This window comes from Lepidochelys kempii, chromosome 12 (assembly GCF_965140265.1).
Source record: "Lepidochelys kempii isolate rLepKem1 chromosome 12, rLepKem1.hap2, whole genome shotgun sequence".
Classification (NCBI taxonomy): Eukaryota; Metazoa; Chordata; order Testudines; family Cheloniidae; genus Lepidochelys; species Lepidochelys kempii.
The window spans coordinates 38,216,145-38,229,511 of record NC_133267.1 but is presented as its reverse complement, the minus strand read 5'-3'; the positions used below and the strand labels follow the sequence as shown (position 1 = coordinate 38,229,511).

The 13,367-nt window shown below is 41.9% G+C and overlaps 1 protein-coding gene across 1 annotated transcript in view; it reads right to left on the bottom strand.

The window, feature by feature from the left end:
• The window catches only part of ZNF469 (zinc finger protein 469), a 408,895-nt gene that overhangs the window by 182,187 nt on the left and 213,341 nt on the right, over positions 1-13,367 (bottom strand). The window contains exon 8 of the mRNA XM_073308156.1: positions 10,801-10,922. The gene's annotated coding sequence lies outside the window, so the exon portion shown is untranslated. The remainder of the gene's footprint in view (positions 1-10,800; positions 10,923-13,367) is intronic.

Sequence of the window (13,367 nt, the reverse complement as noted above, 5' to 3'; positions counted from 1 at the left end):
TGTGTTTGGTTCTCTGATTCTTCTGTGTTGGCCCCATTCTTCTGGAAGTTGATGGCAGGGGTTAGGTTGCTACAATAACTTTTCAATGAATCCCCGTCCACACCTGATTCCGAGGGGGCCAGCCCTTCTCTTCCAACAGCTCATTATAGACACCAGGAAACAGCGAGGAGAATAAAAGAGCCGTGTGCGCTCCAGCAAAAGGAATTGGAGCCCAGCTGGAAAACACTGCCAATAACCTTGAAAATTTTGGAAATCTGAATCCAGTCCCTTGATTTTTATGATTACCCAATATATTGTTTATAATAAACCCTAACCCTTCTGCATACAGGGTGTCCAAGGGTCACAGTAGTTTCAGCAATCGGCCAGAAGCTGTGGAGGTACCTTTTCGATAGTATCTATATCGTAAGATTCCAGGATGGTCACTTTGTGTGTCACTCTGAAGCCTAGAACAGTTGTTGAGTCAGCATGGAGCAATGTAAACACCTACAAGCATAGCTGAGAGCTCTTGTTGTTCAGAATACCACCAGGTTCAATCATTATTGGGTTTCGCAGTCTGTTACCACCTAGTTTTTAAGTTCTCAGCCATTTTTACTTTCCAAAGTACACTCGTGCAGTGTATGGCTACAGTAAGGCATGTATCCGTGCCATGCCGAGAGTCCTAGACCATTGCAATATCAGAGGTAAGTCAACCATTTCCCACCCTTCTTCTACAGCTAACTTGCATACAACAATTTCATTGGCGGTACGAAGAAGACTGCACGGATGGTGGATTACTTGACCCAACTGCCTCATTCATGCGACAGCACAGGCTGTCAGCTCCGAGTACAATTGTAACTGTGCTATCAGCTGCACTGATCGGACTTGACCAACCGGGCCCGTAAGTTCCAAAAGCACGATGAGTCTTGTTAGAACCTTGCAACAGAAAAGGGGAAGCCCAGTGCTATATGCAATTACATCCTGCCAAGATCCTGCATCAAGCAAAGTGTTTTTTGAATGCCTTGTTTCCCCCCCCCCACCCCTTTTGTCTAACTAACGTTGAGCTTCCCACACAGCTGTAGGAATTTCATGTCCTCTGAAATAGCAGTAAATACTTAAATATGTTAAATGCTGATCTCTGCATGAGTCGGGATAGTTTGGCTCAAAAATAGAAAACAAGAGTGTCCTATTTGGAGAGTGGGAATGGTCGTGTCTGTGCGGCACATGCCCTGTGTATACGCTAGAACATAGAATTTTATTACACTACATCTCCTATTCAGCAAAGCATTTAAGCATTAGCTGGACACTTCCTAAAGTCCCACAGACTTACACAGCATGTACTTAAGTGCTTTGCTGAACAGGAAAGGACTTAAGTACTCGCTTACAATTAAGCGTGTGCATAAGTGTTTTGATGAATCAGGGCGAAAGTGATACCAGTAATGCAGGTGCAAGGATTTTAGCAGTGGGGTAGTGTGACGTTATTGACATGAACTGGAACCCTATAGATCATTGTTGCAACTAAAGTCCTGTAGTGGCCCCAAATCTTGTATAAAGGGGGTCAAATAAGGTGTCTAAGACAAGGTTATGGTTTGCTGGTTATGATTATGCTATCTGTATATATGTATCATTTTTGTAGTTAAAGTTATGAATATTGGCTCTATATTGTCTGTATTTCAAACTTGTGCTATGCTTCTGGGGAACACCTCAGATAAGTTGGTGTCAGCTCTGCCTAACCTGCTTGATGGTCCATTAAGGACCATCAGATTTACAACTGACCCACTGAGAGAAGGCAGACACACCTTGGGACTCAGCAAGGTGTGCAGGGACCTGCCTATGGACAGAACTCTGAGGTGTTTCCAGGCCATGTGATGGGCAGCTTATCTCTGGAACAAAGAAAGAAAGACCACATGGCAAGAGAATATGAAAAAGCTGCTGCAGCTCCTCCATATGGTCTTTAATCCCGCTTCATACCTCTGGAGGGACTTTGCTACAAACTGAAGCTCTAAACAAAGGACTGAATGACCCATCCCAGCTGTGGATGTTCTCCAGAGACTTGATTTGAACCTGCAGTTTATTCCATCACTGCTACAAGCCTGAACCAAGAACTTTGCCATCACTGTATGTAATTGATTTCACTTAACCAATTCTAGCTCTCATCTATCTCTTTTTCCTTTTATGAATAAACCTTTAGATTTTAGATTCTAAAGGACTGGCAACAATGTGATTTGTGGATTAGATCTGATTTGTATATTGACCTGGGTCTGGGGCTTGGTCCTTTGGGATCGAGTGAACCTTTTTTCTTTTACTGGGGTACTGGTTTTCATAACCATTTGTCCCCATAACGAGTGGCACTCGCAGTGCTACTGGGAAACTGGAGTGTCTAAGGGAATTGCTTGTGTGACTTGTGGTTAGCCAGTGGGGTAAAACCGAAGTCCTCTCTGTCTGGCTGGTTTGGTTTGCTTTGGTGTGAATAGAGACCCCAGCCTTGGTCTGTAACTGCCCTGCTTTAAGCAATTAGTTCTGAACTGGCACTCTCAGTTGGGTCCTGCCAGAACCAACATCGTTACAGGTAGGCATAAGCATGGGCAGAGTTCAAGAGTTTTATCATAGTTTTATCTAAACCTGCTCAGAGCAAGCTTTCAGAGCACAGTACAGTGGTTTTCAGCCTGTGGTCCACTGACCCTTTTGGGGTAAGCAGACCGTGTCTAAGGGTTTTGCGAAAGGCTGTCGATACCATAGAACAGTGGTTTTCAACCTGTGGTCTGTGAACCCCTTGGGGTTTGCAGACTATGCCTCAGATTTCCAAAGGGGTCAGCACCTCCATTCAAAATTGGTTAGGGGTCTGCAAATGAAAAAAAGGTTGAAAACCCCTGGCATAGTGGTACAAACTAGAGCTAGGCAGGAAACAATTTTCCCATCCTGCAAAATTTTTCAAGATTCCCAAAACATATTCCTGTTTGAACTGGGATGAAAATCTGAAACCCTGAAACGTTTTCATAAGCCGCAAAGTCAACAAAAAAAAAAGTGTTGTTTTGGGTCAAATTGCAAGAGTTCATTTCAAAATTTTGAAGTGTTTTGGTTCATTTTGACCATTTAAAAATTATTTCCCTCTCATTGCCTTACACTTTTGGGGGGAAAAGTTGTTCTGAAGCAGAAAACTGGCATTTTTCATTTAGAAAATTTTTTAAAAGGGACATTTTGATAATTTCAAAACTTTTTTCCAACCAACCCTTTCTCATGAACATTTTCAATTTTGACAAAACCACCTCTTTCAACAAAAAAAGTTTTGTTGAAAATTCCTGACCAGCTCTGGTTAAAATGTCCCGTCTCTCTCTCTGTCCTAGCACTCACACCACTGGACTTGCACCAGTGCAGAAAGACCCTTACCAGTAATCCTCACTTTAGGCCAAGCCTCAAAGATTGACACAGCTCTCAGACGTAACCACTGTGCCAGTCAGATTTCATATCGGAGTATTCCAGTTTGATTTAAACATATACATAACAGCAGCTTAAATTCATCAAATTTCATCCTCAGCTGAAAGGCCAGAGTCTTCACATAACATAAACATGCAATTGTGTGGGCAAAAGAAATATATGCCTCATTTGCATCCACTATTACTGAAATTGTACGCAGGTATCACCAGGGAGGTGTGCATAAGCCATACATATGGAAGACTAGATCTTGGCCCCCTATATTATTTGAAGTGACTGTGCAGTAATGATTTTTCTCTCAGCAGAACTATGCTTAAATGATAGAGAAATATTAATAGGTTATAAGCTCACACAAGCAACTATGGACTTGGCACGAAGATACAAACACGTCTGTATATTTGATAAAGTCCCTCATTCAACAGGATTGTACAGAACATAAAACTCAGCTGGACTCAAGTGACTCTTGGATAGGACTCTTTCTTCCTGTTGCTGGTGTTCTACTCATTAATTGGTTAAGGCAGGTTCTTTCAGACTTTCAACAGATGTGTGCAAAATTTAATTGGGTTCGTAAAAATTCATAGCCAAACCTTTAGAAATTCTCTAAGAGCATGTGAATTGTGTAGAAGCAGATTTTTGCTCAGCGTCATTCGATTTCATTAATTTCCTGCACTTCTTGTAAGACCCGTGACTATGTATTTTGGGGGGTGATTTCCAACACATTTTCAATACTAATTTTACTTAGAGTAAAATTGACATACAATTTTCAAATTGTAAAATTGACATACAAAATCACTGGAGACGAGGGAGATTTTTGATCATCGGATGGCCACATTGGATCACTTCATTCAGCCAGTCCATCCAACAGCCTTCTCAGCACTGGCCACTAATCTAGCAAAGAGGCATCGTTTTAAAATGCACTTATGTTGTTAATACTGTAATTCTGATCCAAACCTCTCCAAAGTTATGAAGCTCTTGGAATGGGAGCTCTAATTTGGGTTTGCCTCCAGTTGAAGCATTTTGGATGATAGTTACATTACCACCATCATTATTCTTTATGATCTGAATGACAGTCAAGACCCAGCGGAAGATCAAGACCTCGCTGAATTAGAAGCTATAAAAACACTTAGGAAGAAAGCAAGTCCTGCTCCAGAGAGCTCACAATCTAGGTTTATGAGGAGACATAACAGATGGGTGGAACAGAGAAGGAGGAGGGGGATGCAGGGCGAGAGGACAAGAGTAATACAAGCAAAGTTTGCATAGTTCTCAATAGTCTCAGCTCCTCATCTAGCTAGCCATTCTCACTACCGTGTGCTCTGCCTTCAGCATCAGAAACTGTCAGTCTGCTTGGGAAAAAGTGCTCAAAGAAATCCCTTAAGATAAGGGAGAACTGCAAAACAGGGAGGAAAAACCTGAACCAAAAACTACACTCCTCACTTACAGGAACTTGGAGAAAACACAGTGTGGAAATCAACTTCCCGAAATAAAGGAAACTTAATACTAACCAAAAGACCCACAGACAGATGAACTTAATCAAGTGGAAGCAAGAGAAGGTAATTAAATAAGTAGCAGAAGACAAAGTGTTGAGGTTTCAAATGTATTTAGCAACTGGCTCACAGGTGGGGAGGGGGGAAATAAAGTTTGCCATTTACAAGAGACAAAAGTTAGCTGAAAGATTGAGGGAAATGTGTGGAAAAAGCAAAGTTTAATGTTTCATTGACATCTGTATCCATTTCACAAGGATATTAGCAGGGGTTATACATCGGTTAGGTAGGTGATATCACTGGCAGGCAAGATTTACAGGATCACTTTAAGAAACTAGAGAAGACAAATAATTATATTCTAAACTGAAACCGGAGTCTCAATTACACCATAAGGTGTTTTAATGTTGATTGTGGTTGGGATAAATGATGGCCATGCTTCTATATCGGCAGTCATGGGCTGGCTACAGACTGCTGCCTGAACACTCCATGGATAGAGTGTTGATATTGTGTGTATGGGGCATCCCTGCCCTTGGATGGATGGAACGTCAGACTTAACCATTTGCAACTCTAGGATATAAATCTTTATATTGCTGCACCTCACTAAGATTCTCCTTTATGTCAAGTTGGTAAGTTCCTGCTTTCTTCACACAAATGATCCAGGGTTCTACCCTGGCTAATAAATTTCATATTCGATGTGCAGTCACAAAACCAGTGCATAAGGTCCAAATGACTTTTCAGTCCTTGTGTAAATCCCTTCTGGATTAACACACTGAACGGATCAAATAGGAAGAAAACCCAACTTCGATTTGCAAACATTTCTGCAAAGCACTATGATTTGTGGGGCCATACTGTTCGCTATTTGCAAGTATTTGGCTGGGTGTCCATGAAACTTTTGAAATTCAGACATTTTGCCATGGATATTTATTCCTCCTGAACGTCTGATCTAGAACCACCACTGCTCACTAAACCAGTTGTGTTCAAGAGAAGGAAAATCTGAGGAAGATTGCTCATGAACCACCCTCAAGAGAAGGTCAGATGTTGGAGTCTGATCCATTTGGAAACCCAAGGCTGATCTAGGGCTCAAAGAAGGTGAGAGTCCAAACCCAGAGGTGAGCTAAGGATTCCATTGGGGGAAATCGGGTGCATCTTGGTCTAGGAAAAATAACTTGACAACAGGTCGGCTGCAGGTGTGCTGAGATCACAGCTTACCATGCTGGTCAGTGTTTTCTTGCTGGTCTCTGCCTTGCTGGACTCTAGCCTTGTTCTTGTCTTATATTGAGACTCTAAGTGCTTTGGGGCAAGGAGCGTCTTTTTGTTCTGTGCTCGTACGGCAGCTGCCACAATGGGAGCGGGGAGCATACAAACAAATAATCAGGAATCTGTGCTTGGGAGACAGGATCGTGCCCTGCAAAGCGTGTGCGCGTGCACGTACATGGGAGGAGAACTGAAACCCTAAGGCAAGCATGCCAAGGCTCGTATGATTCCCTTAGGGTCTGTACAAATGTCCCATGGAATCTGTATAAGCCTATAAAAAGGCTACTGATTACACGGATTTCCTGCAGTGCTGACTGTGGACTCCTATATGGCTATATACTCTGAATCTCACTTTTCGACCTCCCATGTGCCACGTTTTACTATCTTTATTTGGACACTCGTTAGGGCTGATGTTTCACTGGGGCTCCTTTTGTTGCTCCTGCTGGGCTGGGAAGCGCACTGACAGCTGCATATTGGAGAGTCAGGAGGAAGTTAATTTCCTGACATGCAAAAGTTCCTGTCCCCCCGCCCGTGCATGACCAAATACAGGGTTTAGCGTATGTCAAATGGATGCACAACTACTGCCGGTCTCCTACATAAAGTACCACAGACAGGTTTCTGACAACAGTAAAATAAATCACTATCAGTGTCATCCAAGACTGGAGTAAAACCTGAGATGCCCTGCCCTGCCCTGCAAATGCTTTGCTCAGATTTTAAAAACAAGGGCTGGTAATTTCAAAGAAGCCTAAAGGAGTTAGGCACCTAACTCTATAGGGTTCTTTTGAAAATACCACACTAAGCCCTTAATGCTATCAGAGACTGTACTGGGCCCCCTCGACTTTACAAAGCAGTTTTTAGGTGGTCACCAAAAAAGCATGACATTGGACATTTTTCACTCTCGATAGAAGAAAATACTGATGCAATTTGTTTTAGCTGGGAATCAAAAACAGTGCATCCAAATGTCTGCTCCCTGCTCTCCACTCCATCCCCAAAATGTTTTGATGATTATATTTGATTAATGATACCACCAGAATAGAATGAATCAGGTTTAAAATCACATTATTTACAACTCCCCAGAAGCTCAAAAGTGAAATCTGTCTCTTTAGTATTACGTTTCTTTTTTGCTCTCTTGTAGATTCACATACCGGTTTGCGGTCGTAGAGTTGCTCAGGAGATCTAGGCTATTATGGTAAGGCTGATCAAGAACTTTGACGGCTGCCTCGTTACAAGGTTATTCAATAATTCTGGGCTGCACACTTCGGTTTATTATTGTTGGGTGGGTTGCTTGGGAGCAGTGGGAAACACTGGTTTCTACTGGAAGGCTGCTAAGTGCTGAGCTACTAGGACTGATTTTTCTTCTTTAGAAAAGAACAGCAATAACTCTTTTGTTTTGGAAAATCACACACAAAGAATGAGGGATTTTGCAAAGAGATAGCATGAGAAAAGAAAAAGTAGGTCAAACTTTGGGCTGCAACAACGATCCATTATGACCAAAACAGGGTGGGGAGGGGAGATAGACCATGAATCACACGTGGGAAATAGAGGTTCACGCTCCACCGGGACAGCAGGCTTGTTCTTTCCTTCTGATACCTGCTCACTTTCTTACCTCTCAGCCACACTCCAGATTAAAAACGATCCTTTCAAACGTACCAATAGATCGGCTCTTTTTTTTAAACGTGTGCTCCCTCTTGCTGCTTTCGTTCAGCACCTGCATTTGGTTTTTGGCATATCTGGAGGATGGCACAAAGCCAAGGAAATGTGGAAACAAACTAGCATGTAGTGTATGCACACACACACAACATTAACTTGGATGACTGATATTTCCATGTTGCTTGAGGTATTTTCAAATTACAGAACATGGTATCAGAATGCAGAACCTAATTATGGGCTGTGCGCTTCGCCTTTCTATAGACATAACAGACAAAAGAATGCCCAGCAAGAATGGAAGGTGGAGTACAATCGTGATTCACCCATTAATTGGCATTACGTCATCAACAAATATGGAGACAGATTTTTAGAGGTATTTAGGTGTCTAATTCCCACTGTTTTCAGTTGGAGTCAGGTGCCTAAATACCTTTAAAAATCTGGCCCATGGTGTTTTACAGAACAATAATGATTATTGCTTTCACGCGATTTTACACTGATAATTCCATTGAATTATTCCTGATTTATGGTAGGCAAGTGAAAGAGCATTAGGCCCGTAAGCTGCCTGGACTGAAAGGCTGGCACCTAAGATCCTATTATCTAAGCTAAACACATTTTAAGCAAACTATTTCCCTCCAAACAAAGAAGTTGGTCTGCTGCCTTTTGACCAGGCAAAGATCCAACCAAATCTTGCATGTAAGCCCCTCCCATAAAGCCAGGCCCCTTTCATGTTCCAGCTGACCTCCAAGTACCGTCCCTGACTAAGTTAGTTTTATGTCACTTTAAACAAGATTTCCTTTATTTTGCAATTAAAAGCTTAAAACCATTAATAGCAACATACCATCACACCAGCATATCTGGAAATAAATACTAAAACTTAAAATGCCAAAGAAAACCTAGTCTTAAGTTCTCTGGTTTTTTTAAATCTATTTTATTGATGTGTTTTAAAATATGTAAAATAAAGTGCTGAAACTTTAAATAAGCGGGCAACAAACACAACTGGAAGGCTACAATCTGTACTTTCAAGCAGCAGAGGGGGCTGTGGGCACTGGTTTTTAAGCCTGTTAATAAAACACACGTATTTAGCCTCGACACTTTACGGTAATCCTAACCCATCATGCTAATCCTAGCCCTAGCCCTGTTAGGGCCCAGATTTTTGGAACTGCATGCACAGAAACGCCCAAGGCTAATTTTAGGAAGTCTTCCAACTTTAGGAAACGTGGCAAAGGATTCCTCTGTTTGTACGCCTTTCAACCATAAGTGACACACTATTCAAACACCTCTTTTTTCCCTAACCTCTTGCAAAACACGCCCCACCAAACCTACTCCAAAAAGACTCCTGAACTTGTAAAGAGGGAGCGTCAGTGACTCCATCTACTCCACTAAGGATCTTGCTATTGCTTTTAATTTTAGGTGGGAAGAGCTCAGATACTATGGTGATAGAATGCAGTATAAAACTTTAAGGTACATAGATATGCTTGCATATGTATTGCGATTTCTTGCACGATCTTTGCAAGTACACATGCAGAAGTCCAGGTAGGTATCTAGCTTGTGATCTGTCCCTCCCACTTCCATGCCGTCAAAGCACTGTATGGACCAATTATGAAGGCACATATCTGCAGAGGAAGTTTGAGAACTTTGGGCCTAAATTACTTCCTGTCTGAGAATGAACAGGTTGGGGGGTTTGTAACATAATACAATACCCTAACTCCAGCAGTTATGGATCTTTGTATGGTAGGGTGATGGGTTAGGTATAAACCACCCCACACTCTTCTTAAACTCTCAGACACAAATCTGAAAATTAATAGCCAAAAAATGCAGAAAAATCATAGGATACCTGAACTGCTACAAACACCAGCCTTAACAGTAACTAGTGAGTAGCTAATAATAGATGATATGTCCCTGGTACAGAAGGGCTTATTTATTTCTATGAAATATGCTAACCTGACTCAAGGAAATCACCATTTGATTTATGAATTAAGCTTGCTGGTTTTGGGGCACCTTAAAAATCTGTTCTACGAGGGATCCACCAAATGGGTAAGATCGGGAATCTATCTTGGGTCTCCTATATGATAGCAAAGACCTCTAAGAAACCCTGGGTCTCTTGTATGATAGCACAGAACACAAATCTCTAAGAAAACAGGGTGGTGCCTTCAAACAACAATTTTTTTTAAAATGTAACCATTAAAGTGCTTCCTCCAGTCACCAAGGCCCAGTTTAGGGCATGAGAGAACTATATAGTGTTGGGATTCCCTCCAAGACCTTTCCATTCGGCTTCTCCAGGACACCTCATCCAGTTCTGGAAGAACACCTCATCCAGTTCTTTGGGATCCAAAACGCTCAGTTCAACTCCAGCTCGTCAGTCGGGTTACTTTATTAGGCATGTAGCAGCTCTTTTCCTATACTGGCCAGGCTTAGACACAGGGGGTGATATCACAATTCTAATTCATGCCACATACTGCCGTTTAGCTACATCTTTCCTAGCTACTAATATCTACAGTTCTTGCACGTAAGGACCAATCCTTCTGCAGATTGCGTAAGGCAAATGTGTAGGGGGGGGTCTGCCTACTTTGTTTATTATAAACATAACCGCAAGGTAATATCTTTTATTGGACCAACTTCTGTTGGAGAGAGAGACCAACAGAAGTTGATCCAATAAAAGATATTACCTCATTGATCTTGTCTCTCAAATATCCTAGGACTAACATAGCTATAACACTGCATATCCACAATAGTTAGCTTCTGCCTCCTTTATCTACTATAAACATATTCACCATAGTTAGCAATGAGAGCAACTCATGTCTGTGTGTGAATGCTGAAAAAATATAGAGAGTTAGTTCTTTCAGCAATTACTTGGTTGGGCTTGTTCAGCAGTTACTTGTTCTGGCTTGTTGCATCTTAACTTGGGCCTGCTCATGTCAGCTAAGTTAGCCCTACATATAGGAAGCATTCTGTATAGTATTTGTGGTAGAGGATTTACCAATGAAAGGGAAATACGAAACCATTTTCTTACTGTTGCTTGACCTATTCTGCATTCTGATGGGCAGCCATACAGTCTTGCATGTGTCTCAGCATGGAGCTAATCCATGTTACGTCTCACATCACGATCCAGGTCTGTCATCTGCTGCCAGAAAACTTTAGGAAGAAATAGCTGTTAGAGGTTTTTATTTAAGAATCCATAGAATCCAGTGTCACTTTTCACTGATTTTCGCTAAATTGTTTTATCCTAGGATACTAGATAAAAAACAAAACTTGGGAAAATACCGAGGAAGTTTTTAGAAGGAAAGCATCAAGGCAAAGTAGCAGAGCAAACATCTCTTGCTATCTAAGGTTCATGCTTGATGCCAATTGTCTAGACTAAAACATAGCACAACCACTCTCTAGAGACCTCCATGGAATCTCAGACAACTAGATCTTTGGTTCCCATCCAGCCCAAGGTGTAGAGACCAAAAGTTGCCAGTGAGAAGCTGTCCCCACCACAAAACCTCCATTCCATTTGGCTTTAAATGGCTGTGCCTCACCCCCTTCCAAGAAGTGGTTGCTCCAGGTCAGGTTGAGGTTTAGTGGTGAGAAGCTAGAACTGAAACAGCTCGTGCTGGATAGACAGAGGCCAACACTGTCCTAGTACTAAATGTACATGTTTCAAGAAAAATAGAATAGGGGACCAACAAATCAGTTTGATGGAGAAAAAAATATTCCCATGAGGAATCATCCCCCAAGAAAACACCCTAGGCAGATCTCATCTTTTGGATCCCCTCTCTAGCCCCCTTCATCACTCCCCCACATGCAAGTCATGCATTGGGATGACCCACTGATGGACCAAGTACAGCTTGACACAGTTCCCTTCAGAGATCATCAGTATCCCCCCCAAGTCGTCTGAAGAGTCTTATCATATCATCCCTTTCTCTGCTCCTACATCAAAACCTAAGATGCCTCCTCTGGCATATCCACCGATAGCATATAAAAGGATGATATGACAGACCAAAAATTCCCTCTGGGTACTGTACTAACCAGACAGGGGTGAACTTTCAGAACAAGTTGAAGAAACTAAGCATCATTCTTCTGACAGCATGGGGTACACTTCCAGACCACTGGACACACTTTCTGTCACTGCTAATAGGACAAAATCTCCAGTCAACCAGAAATGGATTCTAGCAGGCCCTACAGGTAAGTCTTCAGATTTTCCAATTAAGAAAGCCCTGCAGTGTGGTTTTTTAGCTTAATCCACTTAAAACATCCAAGTGGATGGAAAACTGGATTTTCTTTCCAGTCCATACGTGTATATATAGACATAGGTTTGCCTGGAAGCTCTAGTTTGCAATGCGTTTGGTTTCAGGTCAACAGACCTACGAAGAATAATTGCATTATAGCAAGGATATTGCATTCCTGATTGTACACAGTGATCTACTGTCACTAAAGATGCTTCACCATACACTGGCTCATCCGCTGTCTCTTGACCCGTATTATATCCCAAACCCCTCCAAGGTAGACCCATTGTGACACAGGTATTGTTCTATCCTGAAAACGGTTGAGGGCATTCAGCATTTTATTAGTGAAGTACGTGTATTTGGGAGGGGAGAAGAGAGCACTTGGGGTAGTGGGGGTGCGAGAGAACGGAGGAGGAATGGTCCAGATCAGAAAGCTGGTCAAAATTGTTGGCAAAGTTGCTGTTTCACTGCCATTCCCTGCAAAAAAAAAAAAATCTAGTTTTTGTGGAAATAAAAGTGGGGTTTTTTCATGACTTCTTTCCAGGTTTTGCAATCCACTATAAAACTGGGTAGAATTTTTCAAGGTTTGACATTTTTAATTGAAATCTGGAATCCAGATCTCCCAAAAATGCACAATAAAACCCGACTAAATTTTCACTGTATTCGTTTCTTTTTCAGCCAGCTCTCCCAGGTACGTAAGGTGTTAACGGGATTGGCAGCAGCTCTCAAAATTGCAAGCAGTCGTACCATTTTGATGTTTGATTTTCAAAACTCCAGACACCATTTTATTTGATGTCTTTTTTCTAAACATTAAAACAAGAACCTGTGCTGGGCACTAGCACCTTCGACATATATTTGAACAAGAAAAAACTGCAGTAGCTTTCCCCAAAACAAGAAAATAGCCAACTGAAAAGACAAAAATCCCCACACACATAAATGCACACCCACCCACCCACTCCAGTCCCCAGATGCCCTCATGACACGACTCACCCACAAAAAATCCAAAGAAAATTGAGATGGGTTTTTCTAGCTCTGCCACTGACCTATTGTGTGTCCATTGGCAAATCACCGTGCCTCTTGCTTCTGTTTCATCTCCTCCGCTCTGTTTTGTCTATTATGACTAAGCTCTCTGGGGCATGAGCTGTCTCTTGATATGTGTAGATACAGCGTCCAGCACACTGGGGCTCCAGTCTCATTTGGGGCTTGTAAAGTGCGAGTGGCAATAATAAAAAATAATTTTGCAAATGGAAATGGCAATTTGTGTGTGCAATTACCCTATTTGTGTACGTAGTCTCTGCGTGCATGTAACTTAAGTTTGCAATTGTACCCACGTTTTGCCAGCAGACCCTCCAAAACCAGACCATCTACATCC